This window comes from Carcharhinus amblyrhynchos, unplaced genomic scaffold (genome assembly GCF_965287045.1).
Source record: "Carcharhinus amblyrhynchos unplaced genomic scaffold, sCarAmb.v2.hapA scaffold_48, whole genome shotgun sequence".
In the NCBI taxonomy this organism is placed as follows: Eukaryota; Metazoa; Chordata; class Chondrichthyes; order Carcharhiniformes; family Carcharhinidae; genus Carcharhinus; species Carcharhinus amblyrhynchos.
The window spans coordinates 1,641,347-1,655,398 of NW_027649789.1; positions in this window are offsets into that span (position 1 = coordinate 1,641,347).

A 14,052-nucleotide genomic window follows, 5' to 3' on the forward strand; every position below is an offset into this window, starting at 1 on the left:
AGTCAGACTCACTCGTTTGGAAAGTCACCCGGCCATTCTCACACGGTGAGTTAACATTGTTCTGTCAGTCAGTCAGACTCACTCGTTTGGAAAGACACCCGGCCATTCTCACACGGTGAGTTAACATTGTTCTGTCAGTCAGTCAGACTCACTCGTTTGGAAAGTCACCCGGCCATTCTCACACGGTGAGTTAACAGCTCTCTGTCAGTCAGTCAGACTCACTCGTTTGGAAAGACACCCGGCCATTCTCACACGGTGAGTTAACATTGTTCTGTCAGTCAGTCAGACTCACTCGATTGGAAAGTCACCGGGCCATTCTCACACGGTGAGTTAACAGCTCTCTGTCAGTCAGTCAGACTCACTTGCGAATTCACTCGGCCTTGCTCACTCAATGAGTCACCATTGCTTTTCTGGTCAGTCAGCATTGATCATTCAGTCAGTAAGTTGGTCTGTCTTGCTTGGTCAGTTAACTTTGTTTAACTGCTTGGTCAATCAGTCTGACTCAGTTTGTACGATTTCAGCATTGCATGCTTGATTGGTTCGTCAGCCTCACTTACTCAGTCGATCAGTCAGCTCCCTCGCTCTGTTGATCAGTTCGCCTCAGTCACTCGATCTGTCAGTCAGCCTCGCTCACTCGGTTGTCAGTTGACCTCTCTTGCCCACATAGTCAGTCATTCTCACTCACTCAATAAGTTTGTTTTTCTCAATCGCTCAGTCTGTCATGCAGTTATATTAGCTTGGCCAATCAGTCTCGTTGGCTCGGTCAGTTGAAGACCAGAACACATTCCCTTGTTTGGTCCTTCGGCCTCATTTGCTCGGTCAGACATTTGGCCTCGCTCAGCTTGCAGGTGGTGTTGCTGTGCTTCACCTGCCTGTGAAACCCCTGAGACCTCACATTCTAGCAACGTCCTCTAACCTGACCCACTATTCCTGATTGGAGGATTGATATCCAATCTGTGTAATTGTTGAAGATGATGAACAGACCAATGAGAGGGCAGAGATATGGGGAAGCTGGTGAGAGATTGTAAGAATGGGTAATTTGGCTGACCAACAGAAGAGGAGTAATGGCGTGTAGCACATTTACGTCCAGTCAGTGTTAAGAACCACAATGATGTGTAGGTGGAGTGACCAGCTGCAGATCAAAGCTGACAGCAGTGTTTCATTTATTCGGTCAGTATTAGTGTGGTTGGTGTCAGACGGCTTGAATGCCCAAATAGAAAATAACGAGTCTGTGTGGGTGGGTTTTCCTCTCAGCATTTAATGAATTGAAGAATTGTAACGAAGGCAAGTTTCAGTACAGTTTCCATCTGCTGTCTGAACTGAGTCTGTAACACAGCGTATATTGCAGTGTTTGTGCAGCAACTCATGATCTGCAGCATGAAGCCTAATTCATTAACAAAAAGAGAGAAATATACAGTACGGTACCCCAACCATGAAAGCCGTTCAGAAGTCATAAACCATGGTTACTGACCATGACAGAATGAAATTGACTGATAGAAAAAAAAGTAACATGATAGATTTCCTTCGACTCTCCATCTCAGGGTCTCTGGGATTCTCCCCACTGCTGTGAGCTCGGAGTCTCCTGCAGGCTCTGCTGCTCACTAAAATATGTCTGACAGTGAAAACATTGAACAGTAGAATCAGGACAAATGGGACACATGGGTTCAGAATGTTGTGGAGGAACACAATTGCTACCCAGGCTGGAGATGTTTCAACATCTCCAGATGTTGTCAACACACAAAACCAGGGTATGTTTTTCAGCAAGTATTTACCGCTAAACATAAAATACCAGAAAATGTTCTTTGAACAGCTGAGCACACCCACTGTTCCCAGAACCACAGTGGCCGTTTTCACACTGCAATATTTAATTTTCAGCTTGGGACAGCAAATGGCCACAAATCGATCAAAGGTGAAAGTGACGGTGAACCAGACAGAACAGTCAGTGGCTGCAAAAAGCAGGACAGCGTGGATATTACACACGGGGATGGACAACAGGAATTTAAAATGTTCCCCATAAACAATGGGAATGTGTCTCAATATCAGGTCCAGAACAACGACCAGTAGATCCCCCAATGACATGGCGACCAGGTACCGAGTGACACATTTGGACAGGCCACAGTTCCGGGTACTCAGCGTTACAATTGTGAGTATGTTCACTAGAAGGGAAAGGAATAAAAAGTAAAATCATACGGCAGACTAGAGAATAAATAAGGCACAAAATAAACACTGACCCAGACAAATACAGTGCCGGTGATTCTCCGAGCCGCTGCACTATTTTAGCAGCACAGCTGGCTGACAGACTCAATCGGAGCTTATCTAGTGGGGTCCCCACTGGGCGCTTAATCCTTCATGACTCTCCGGCAGCTGGATATCCAGCGCCATCAGCTCCACACCAGAATTCGGCATGGAGCTGCATCAAATACTGAAATAGCGATGATCGTATGTTTAATACAAATGCCTGAGGTCACATACCAAAGGACTCAAGAACAGCTTCTTCCCTGCTGCTGTCAGGCTTTTAAATGAACCTAACTTGCATTAAGTCAGTTTTTCACGGCACCCCAGTTATGACTGTGACAGTACATCCTTCACTTTCTCCTTTCCTTCTCCAGGAACGGTATGCTCTGTCTGTATAGCGCAAGAAAGACACCTTGACAAGGAATTCCACCATATTGTGTTCACTTGTCCCCTAGGATTGTCTCATAATTACATTGTCAACTAAACATTTCTCATTGCGCAACACCCAGCCATGATCATATTAAATATAGGAGTCAGCACGAGGCGCTGAAAGACCTATCCCTTTCCCTCGTTTCTGTGATTCCTATGATTAACCTTTTCATTCCAAATTGTTTTATTTATTGAATTCAAATCCCATCAGCCAGTGTGATAGGACTCAGGTCTGTGTCTCATGTGAAAAGATACATTTTCTCTGGATTACACATTCGTGGGATGTAAGAGAGAATTGAAAGACAGAAGCGTATAATGGAAATGTGGGATTGACAATAGATTAGTTATCCAGTGACTCAGGGCAATGTTGTTGGACCAGGAATCTAATCACAGAATATCAGATTTGTTTGACCGTCACATTCCCTCTAGCGGGGCATAACAGGGCAAGTAGGAACGGACAACTCATAGTGGCCTTGCCAGTGATACCCGTGAATGAATGAAAGAAAGGCTGGTCACAATTCCATAGTGATTGGGAACACCAGGGTGGGCATGACAAACCCCCATCCTCCTCACTCTTTACAGAGCTTCCCCTCTCTGCGGCCAGTGCTCGGTTTTCTGCTCACACCACACAGCCAGACATACAGTAAATGTGATCCCTTTACCTTGCCCAGAGTTCAGTCCTCAGAGCAATTCCTCTGTCCTCCCTGAGTGTATGCAACAGCTCACAACACAACTTCCAGACCTAGCCACAACACAGCCACTAACTTTGCAATCACAAGAGTCAGCCAATAGCCCCTCAGCTGCATGTTCGATTCATGGAATATTTAAATTACAGTAAAGTTTATTTATTAGTAAGGCTGACATTAACACTGCAATGCATTTACTGGAACAAAAAATGGTGGCAACACACTCGAGAAGACATTTAAACATAAGGATGTGAATATTAAATTCGGGTACTGTTAGATTGATTGAACTGACTTGTTAATGTCACATTTGGAGCTTGCCTTCCATTCCCAGCCCAAGCTGTCATGGTATCTTCCTAACATGGAGAGATTGATTGCACACAATGGATCAGATCAGCAGTGTGGTTGCTCTATATGTGCATCTAGATTTCCATATCATGGGTACAAGAGGGGCTATAACAAAGAACATCGTTGACAGGGAGAGATATGGTGTGGGACTGGGGAAGGGGAGAAGTGAAGTGGGTATCTTCATGTACTGTATGAATGTGAACGAACAGAGACAATGGATAGAGAATGGGGGAATCAGATGAAGAATCATGGAGAAATTTGATCAGGTGAATGAATAACTTGACGCTGTTCCAGAGCAGCTGGTGACTGAAGTGAGTGAGCACACGAATGATGGGTAAATGGGATTTGGTGAGAGCTGGGACATGATGTGCTTTGGTTCAGCAGCTTTGTAACTGGGCAGCTGGTCATCAGAGAATTGGGATGGTTGTGTCTGGAATTCACAATGACAGCTGGGAGGGCCAGAGTATAGTATCCCGAAGGTTACAGTAACAGGATTAATGATGGAGAAGGTAGGGCGTCAGATATCAGCTCAGGGTAAAATAGTTCTGTCTGGAATTCACAATGACGGCTGGGAGGGCCAGAGTATAGTATCCCGAAGGTTACAGTAACAGGATTAATGATGGAGAAGATGGGAGTCAGATATCAGCTCAGGGTAAAATGGTTAACAGAGGTTGCAATCAGTCTGAACTAGCCTTAGCTTAGTGTCAGTAGATAAGGAAAAGAGATGGGGAGAGTCGTTGAAGTCAGGGTCCATGTTCCCATAACTCAAATAACAAAGACAGTAATATATTGAAAGATAGTTACATATTTAATCACTGATATAGAAGCTTACCAGCTAGCACAATGGGAGAAATTCAGATAACCTGAGCTATCAAACACACTGAAACAGTTTTAACTGTTGTGTTGTATTCACTAAAGAATATAGAGACACAGCAGCAACAGTAACGATAATAGCAGTGCAGAACAAATGACAAGATCAGAAATAAATAAAAGTAGGTTTTACAGAAGTAAGTACTGGACTTGACACTTACCGGGGACACCAACCAGAGCCAGGATGGGATAATAAAATCCTTGAACAAAGTGGAGTACACGGAGAATCCGTCGTGTCAATGGTAGCCTTTCAAATCCATCACTTGTCATGAAATAAAGACCCTCGGTGAAAGTGCCGCTGGTATCAAACTCCACGGGTGGTGGGGGTGGTGGTGGTGGGGGTGGAATGTTCCGATGCATTGTTCCCAGATTCTGATCCATTGTTGAAACGTTCCAGTCCATTGTTCCCAGATTCTGATCCATTGTTGAAACGTTCCAGTCCATTGTTCCCAGATTCTGATCCATTGTTGAAACGTTCCAGTCCATTGTTCCCAGATTCTGATCCATTGTTGAAACGTTCCAGTCCATTGTTCCCAGATTCTGATCCATTGTTGAAACGTTCCAGTCCATTGTTCCCAGATTCTGATCCATTGTTGAAACGTTCCAGTCCATTGTTCCCAGATTCTGATCTCTTCTCCCAATGTCTCTACAAATGACAATCTCGATTAGTCTCGGAGTTACCGCTCCCGCTGACTTTATGGAAAAACGCACTGAACAGATCCATTATTAATAGAAGAAGGAAAACCTCCAGTGACACTGCCCAGATCGGTGGAGACTGAAAACCTCCAGTGACACTGCCCCGATCCGTGGAGACTGAAAACCTCCAGTGACACTGCCCAGATCCGTGGAGACTGAAAACCTCCAGTGACATTTCCCCGATCCATGGAGACTGAAAACCTCCAGTGACACTGCCCCGATCCGTGGAGACTGAAAACCTCCAGTGACACCTCCCCGATCCATGGAGACTGAAAACCTCCAGTGACACTGCCCAGATCCATGGAGACTGAAAACCTCCAGTGACACTGCCCCGATCCGTGGAGACTGAAAACCTCCAGTGACACCTCCCCGATCCATGGAGACTGAAAACCTCCAGTGACACTGCCCAGATCCACGGAGACTGAAAACCTCCAGTGACACTGCCCAGATCCACGGAGACTGAAAACCTCCAGTGACACTGCCCCGATCCGTGGAGACATATTAGTCACAGTGACTGAACAGCATCAGTTAACCCCGTTCAATCCAGCACTTTTTGTGTCACAAATACAAGAGTAACCCGGTCTGCATGGGATGGAAAGCAGTCATGATGTGGATATGCCAGCGTTGGACTGGGGTAAACACAGTAAGAAGTCTGACAACACCAGGTTTCAGTCCAACCGATTTATTTGACACTAAATTCACTAGCTTTCAGGTTAGCCCCTTCGTCAGGTGAATGGAGAGTTCTGGCCTCAGACAGAGCATGTAAAGCACAGACAGTTTACAGTTACAGTTTTTGACCTCATCCTAGGTTTCCTCGAGACATGATTTACTCCAACATGGAAATAAGTGGATGCATTATCGAGAGGCAACATGTTATCCGAAGGCGAGGTCGTGTCTCACTAAATTGATGGAGTTTTTTCAAGGAAGTGACGACGATGATTGATGAATATAAGAGAGTAGATGTTATCGATATGGACTTCACTGAGGCCTTTGACAAGGTCCCTCATGTAAGATTGGTACAGAAGGTTAAGTTGCGATGGATCACAGATGAGTTGCAAGATGCATACAGAACAAGCTCAGTGACAGGAGACAGAGTGTAGCAGAGGAAGGGTGTGTGTCCGAATGGAGGGCTGTGACAAGCGATTTTCCTCAGGGATCAGTGCTGGAATCTTTTTTGTTTGAAAAAATAAATAAATGATTTGGAGGAAAATGTAAATGTTGTCATTAGTAACTTAGCAGATGTCACAAAAGATTGATGGAATTGCAGGTAGTGATATGGACCATCAGAGGACTCATAAGAACATAAGAAATAGGAGCAGGAGTAGGCCATCTAGCCCTTCGAGCCTGCCCCGCCATTCAATAAGATCATGGCTGATCTGTCGTGGCTCAGTTCCACATTCCCGCCCTCTCCCCATAACCCTTAATCCCCTCTCTTAACAAAAACCCATCAACCCGCGTCTTAAAAATATTTAGCGAGGCAGCCTCCACCACGTCAATGGCAGAGAATTCCAGAGATTCACCACCCTTTGAGTGAAGAAGTTCCTCCTCAACTCTTCTAAACCGCCCCCCCTTTATCTTGAGGCTGTGCCCTCTAGTCCTACTGTCCTTTCTGAGCAGGAACAACCTCTCCACCTCTATCCTATCCATCCCATTCATCATCTTATACGTCTCAATGAGATCTCCCCTCATTCTTCTAAACTCTAACGAGTACAAGCCTAGTTTATTCAGCCTCTCTTCATAGCTCAAACCCCTCAACTCCGGCATCAGCCTAGTAAACCTCCTCTGCACTCCCTCCAAGGCCAAAATATCCTTGCGCAGGTGCGGCGCCCAAAACTACACACAGTAGCCCCTCCCCCGCCGTTTGTTTTTAAATAAAAAGGAAGAAGTGAGTGTTGAGCAATGGGGAAAGTGAGAGAAATTCCGAGCCGGAAACCCCACCAGGAACCGAATCAAAATTAAATCAAATCCATATTTATATCCAGAGGCCGGGGCGGGACCGCGCCTGCGCGCTGTGTTCTCCCAGACTGCACCGCGCGGATCAGGATTAAAAAAAATTAAAAAACAAGAAGCGACCTTCCCGAATCGAGCAGGAACAGAAATTCTGCCGGGAGCGGATTAGGAATAAAAAACCATCAACATTTAAAAAAGATTAACATCTACCTGCCGGTGTGCATGTGCGGGAGGGGGATTCTCCCAGAGGGCCACGCGCGGGTCGCCGCCGCATTGAAGCCCCTGGCAACGGCAAGATGGCGGAGGGCCGTCTCCCCTGGCAACAGCAAGATGGCGGAGGGCCGTCTCCCCTGGCAACGGCAAGATGGCGGAGGGCCGTCTCCCCTGGCAACGGCAAGATGGCGGAGGGCTGTCTCCCCTGGCAACGGCAAGATGGCGGAGGGCCGTCTCCCCTGGCAACGGCAAGATGGCGGAGGGCCGTCTCCCCTGGCAACGACTCCAAATGTTTATCCAACCCCAATAAACTGTCCATTTAACATTGTTCACATTTGGTGATGGACCAAACCAACAGAGACACAAACCAGAGGCAGAGATGCTGCAAATGTCCCAGTGTTTATTTATAAAACAGTGGGACATTTACTGACATGTTCAGGTCAATCTCAGTGATGGTCAGTGACCAGGTCGACATTAAAACAACGGGTGCAGTCCAAGGTTAAACATCATTGGAACAAAGTTCTCCTGAAATTGGACATTGCCGGTGAGTCCCAATGTGATGGAGAGATCCAAACTCAGCCCCACACCCTGATGTGGTGAAGGGGACACCAGGCCCAGCTACAGAGTTGGATGTAAAGAACAGCGGCGTGTGTTTGATTCTGGTGATGTACACACTCCGAGCCGAGTATTGAATCATTCTGAGGCAGAGGGACATCAGATTGAGACCATATGACACATTGGGGGCCTTTTCATCTCCCATAACAATCCCTCCCCCTCCCTCTGATATCATAGAATCATCGAAACCCTACAGCACAGAAAGAGGCCATTCGGCCCATCGAGTCTGCACCAACTGCAATCCCACCCAGGCCCTACCCCCTTATCCCTACACATTTACCCACTAATCCCTCTAACCTACACATCTCAGGACACTAAGGGGTGATTTTTAACATGGCCAATGAACCTAACCCACACATCTTTGGACTGCGGGAAGAAACCGGAGCAGGGCCCAGACTGAAATAATGGGGAAAAATCTGGTGCTGTGTTTATTCATACAAGTGCTTGATTGTAGTGACTGAGATGGTGCAGCACAGTGTTTACACAAACAAGGACTAGATTGTAATAACAGATCTTTCTATGAAATCTCCAGTTCCTGCAGGGCAGGAGGAGGCCATTCAGTCCATCCAGACAGATCCTATCCCCCTGATCCTGCCCAGTCTCCCTATGCTGCTGATGTTTGGAGAGTGTGAGGAAAGGCTCCCCCCGCAGACACGGGGACAATGTACAGACTCCACACAGACACTGAGCCCAAGGCCGCCAATTGAAGCCGGGGCCTCCCTGACGCTGTGAGAGCGCAGCACCAACCACTGAGCCCCCACCGTGCCGCCTCACAGTGTAACTGACCATCCCCCCGGCTCTGTTAATATTATACAGAGACACGCTGTATTTACACAGTAAATCACCATTTTAATCCTGAAGCTGAATGTTGAACCTTTTTCTGGGCCGTTAATTCCTTACCGTTATTCACAAATCCGCGCGCTCCGCTCGACGCCGGTCAGTTCCCGCCGAAGAAGAAGATTCCCGCTTCTCCGCTCACGTGACACCAGTCCGCCCCGCCCCCGCCGCGCGCAGAAACCGTTTAACGGCCGCTTCCCGACACGTCAGTGGGCGGGACCGCACGGCGTTCACATTCTTCATTGGTCAACAGCGCTGTCCATCACATGGAGACAGCCAATAGGAGCCCGCTCCAGCAGAATGATTGACAGCTGGTCTGGGTGGACTCGGGCAGATTGTGATGAGTCAGTGTCCTGGCTGGAGATAACAGCACAGCCTCTGTAAGCTGCTGCTCAAACCCTCTCTCCACTCACACTGTCTGCACCTTTAACACTTGGAAAGACCCACATTCCAACCATTATCCTGTAAATGGAGTCTGTGCCTATATACACCCTGTTTGTGAACACATCTCCCGCTCACCTGAAGAAGGAGCCACACTCCGAAAGCTCGTGCTGCCAAATAAACCTGTTGGGCTGTAACCTGGTGTTGTGAGACATCTTACTGTGTCCACCCCAGTCCAACACCGGCATCTCCACATCAAGATTGTGATGAAGCAGCGACTCGCCGTGGATTCGCTGCCATTGGGGACAATCCCAGCCAGCGAGAGGCAGCACCTTCCGTCCCCAAGAGCAGCATTCGCACCGTCCCACTTTCTCCTCCATTTGGGCAGCACCACAAACAGCTTCTTGTTATTTCTTCCATTGGCAGCACCCACGGGTGCTCTTGGTGCTCCCGTTCCAGCACCGTCCCTCTTACTGATGGGGGAATGAGGCTCCCATCGCCCAGAATAAACATCCAGCAACACCGACAACTCCCAGCTTCCACACACTTATCGCCGTAACTCCGGGTGCTTTCTACTCATCCTCCCTCTCTGGACAAGTTCCACTCCCTGCCTCATAACCGGATCATTCCGGGTGACTTTCCGTACCTGGTTAGCGGTTACCAGAACTTTATCTTCTTGTGTGAAATACATTATCTTCACATTCCAGCCGAGAACATCTTTATCTCCAGGCAAAGGCAGCTTGGACAGAGCATCCACATTGCCGTGTTTCTCTGACTGACAGCACCAACACCCAACTCTACAATCAAACTGCTGCCATGGACGCTATCCCAGTCTATGGTCCAAGGATGGAAGATAAAACATAGGAATTATGAGTGGGAGATGGCAATTCAGCCCTTCGAGCTCGCTCCGTCATACAACATCATCATGGCAGAGCTTTTAATTTCTTGACATAAAGACGATGCCTAAGCCGCTTTCTTCCACCCGAGCAGACTTTTCCTCAGCTTTTGTCAACAATCTAGAAGTGAATACTATGGATCTTCCTCTCCGTTTAACATAACGTGAGACAGGATGACACCAATCCCATTGGGTGAGGAGTAACACGTAAGCTGCAGCAGTAACTTTTTTAAGTTGAACTAGTATTTCCAATCTCTTCAAAGCCTGCTTTACCGCTAGGGAAGCCTCCTTTTGTTTTGTTCACTTCCACGCTGTCCTTTCACCAGTAGCTGGAGCATCAGTTTCAACGCTGTCACCAGATCCAGAATGAGCTTGCGATATTAATTGATTAGACCCAAAAACAACCTTAATTGGGAAGCATTGTCTGGTCTTGGGGCCTTCATGATGACGCCTTGTGTAATCCATTGCCGTCAATTTCATGACCCAGGCATTCAATGCGGCCCTTGAAGAAGTCATATTACTCTCTTGACTTGCTGGCACTGCTCCTGCAACCTCTTTAAGAGATTCTCCAAGTACTTGGAAAATAGTCGAATCCATGACCAAGATATCATCCAGGTAAGGCTGGACTCCTGTCATTCCATTCAGGATTTGGTCCATGGCCCTCTAATCGAGATAATGGCGCACATAATCAAGATGGGGGCTCTGCAACTCGAAATGGGGGGCATTCCAACTCAAAATAGGGGGCACTCCAACTCGAAATAGGGAGCATTCCTAATTGACGGGGCACTTGTAATTAACAGGGGGCACTCCTAATTCACCTGGGCACTCCTAATTGACAGGAGCACTGCTGGCAGATGTGCAGGCACTCATAATTGAAACTGTCGTTGCCCTAAATCTGAATGGAAGCACATCTAATCCAGATAGAAGTCTCTTATTCAAGACAGGGGGTGCTCCCAGTCAAGACAGGGAGAGCTCCCAATCGAATTTGGGGTGCTCCTAATGGCGACGGGGGGACACTCCTAATTGAATTAGTTGCTGCTCCAAATCTAAATACCCCAAACTGATATAGAAGGCTTCATTATTCAAGATGCAGGGCACTCCTAATCCAGGGAGATGCAGACCAAATCGAGGTAGGCAGCATTCCTAATTGACCGGGGACACTCAGAAGTGATTGTGGGGGGGGGCACCCTAACTGAAATAGCCACTGGTCCAAATCTAAACGGGGGGGCATTCCTAATTGAGACAGAAGGCTCTCTTATTGCAGATAGGGACACTCCAAAATCGAGATGGGGCACTCCTAATCATTAGTGGGGCATTCACAATCAAGATAGGGGGCTCTCCAAATTGAGATAGTTGGGACTTCAAATCGAGATAGAGGGCACTACTATGAACCTGGCAGTGAACCCAGTCAGGCCTGTGACACTGAATCTCAAAGGACAGAGTGAACCCAGCCAGGCCTGTGACACAGAATCCCCAAAGGACAGAGTGAGCCCAGCCAGGCCTGTGACACTGAATCTCAAAGGACAGAGTGAACCCAGCCAGGCCTGTGACACTGAATCCCCAAAGGACAGAGTGAACCCAGCCAGGCCTGTGACACTGAATCTCAAAGGACAGAGTGAACCCAGCCAGGCCTGTGACACTGAATCTCAAAGGACAGAGTGAACCCAGCCAGGCCTGTGACACTGAATCCCCAAAGGACAGAGTGAGCCCAGCCAGGCCTGTGACACTGAATCCCCAAAGGACAGAGTGAACCCAGCCAGGCCTGTGACACTGAATCCCCAAAGGACAGAGTGAACCCAGTCAGGCCTGTGACACTGAATCCCCAAAGGACAGAGTGAACCCAGCCAGGCCTGTGACACTGAATCTCAAAGGACAGAGTGAACCCAGCCAGGCCTATGACACTGAATCTCAAAGGACAGAGTGAGCCCAGCCAGGCCTGTGACACTGAATCTCAAAGGACAGAGACTTGTTTCTATGAGACAGCCAGTTACTTATTCAATCGGCCAAATTTCCTTCTATCCCCCACCTCCTTACTTTCTTCGTGAGCCTACCATGGGGGAACGTTATCAAACGCCTTACTAAAATCCATGTGTACGACACCAACTGCTCTACCTTTGTCTACACACTTAGTTACTTCCTCAAAGAATTCAGTCAAACTTGTGAGGTAGGACTTACCCCTCACAAAACCTCCCTGATTAAACTGCATCTTTCCAAATGATCATAAATCCTATCCCTCAGGACCCTTTCCATTAAGTTACCAACCACCGAAGTAAGACTAACTGGTCTATAATTACCAGGGTCATTCCCATTTCCTTTCTTGGAGAGAGGAACAACATTCACCACTCTCCAGTCCCCTGACACAATCCACGTGGACAGTGAGGACCCAAAGATCAAAGCTAAAGGTTCCACAACCTCATCCCTTGCCTCCCAAAGTATCCTAGGAGTATCCCATCTTGCCCAGGGGACTTATTGACCCTCAGGTTTTTCAAAATTGCTAATACATCTTCCATCAGAACATCTACCTCCTCCATTCTATCAGCCTGTGTCACACACTCATCCTTACAAACATGGCCTGCTCCTTAGTGAACACTGAAGAAAAGTATTCATTCAACGCCTCTCCTATCTCTTTGGACTCCATGCGTAAGTTCCCACTACTATCCTTGACTGGCCCTAATCTCACCCTGGTCATTCTTTTATTTCTCACATAAGAGTAAAAAGCCTTGGGTTTTTTTTTATCTGACTCGCCAAGGACTTCTCATGCCTCCTCCTAGCTCTCCTAAGCCCTTTTTTTAACTCATTCCTAGCTACCTTGTAACTCTCAAGTGACCCAACTGAACCCATTGTCCACTGCACATGTAATGTTCTCAATGAATTCCACCAAATTAGTCAAACATGACCTGCCCTTCATGAATCCATGCTGCATCTTACCAATGGGACAATTTATATCCAGATGTCTCACTATTTCTGCCTTGATGATAGATTCAAGCATTTTCCCTACTACAGAAGTTAAGCTAACTGGCCTATAGTTACCCATCTTTTGTCTAACTCCTTTTTTAAACATTTAGTTTTCCAATCTGCGGGAACCACACCAAAGTCCAGTGAATTTTGGTAAATTACCACTAGTGCATTTGCTATTTCCCCCACCATCTCTTTTAGTACCCTGGGATGCATTCCATCAGGACCAGGAGACTTTAGCCCCATTAACTTGCTCAACACTACCTCTTTCATAATAATGATAGTTTCTAGGTTCTCACCTGCCATAGGCTTCCTGTCGTTAATTATTGGCATGTTATTTGTGTCTTCCACTGTGCAGACTCACGCAAAATACCTGTTCAATGCATCAGCCATTTTCTCATTTCCAGTTATTACACTCCCCTTCTCATCATCTAAACAACCAATGTTTACTTTAGCCATTCTTTTTCATTTTATATGCTTGTAGAAACTTTTGCTATTTTTTTTTTATTCTGAGCTGGTTTACTTTCACAATCCATCTTACCTTTCTTTATAGCTTTTTCGTGGCTTTCTGTTGACCTTTAAAGATTTCCCAAACCTCTAGGTTCCCACTAGTCTTTGCCACTTTGTATGCATTTTCTTTCAATTTGATACCCTCCTTTATTTTCTTAGGTATCCATGGCTGATTATCTTTTTCTACAGTCCTTCCTTATCACTGGAATATACTTTTGCTGAACACTGTGAAAGATCACTTTGAAAGTCCACCACTGTTCCTCAATTGTCCCACCATAAAGTTTTTGCTCCCTGAGCCAACTCCTCCCTCATCCCGTTATAGTCACCTTTGTTTAATCACAAGACACTGGGATTGGATTTTACCTTCTCATACTCCATCTGTATTTTAAATTCAAACATACTGTGATTGCTTCTTCCAAGAGGATCCCTAACTGT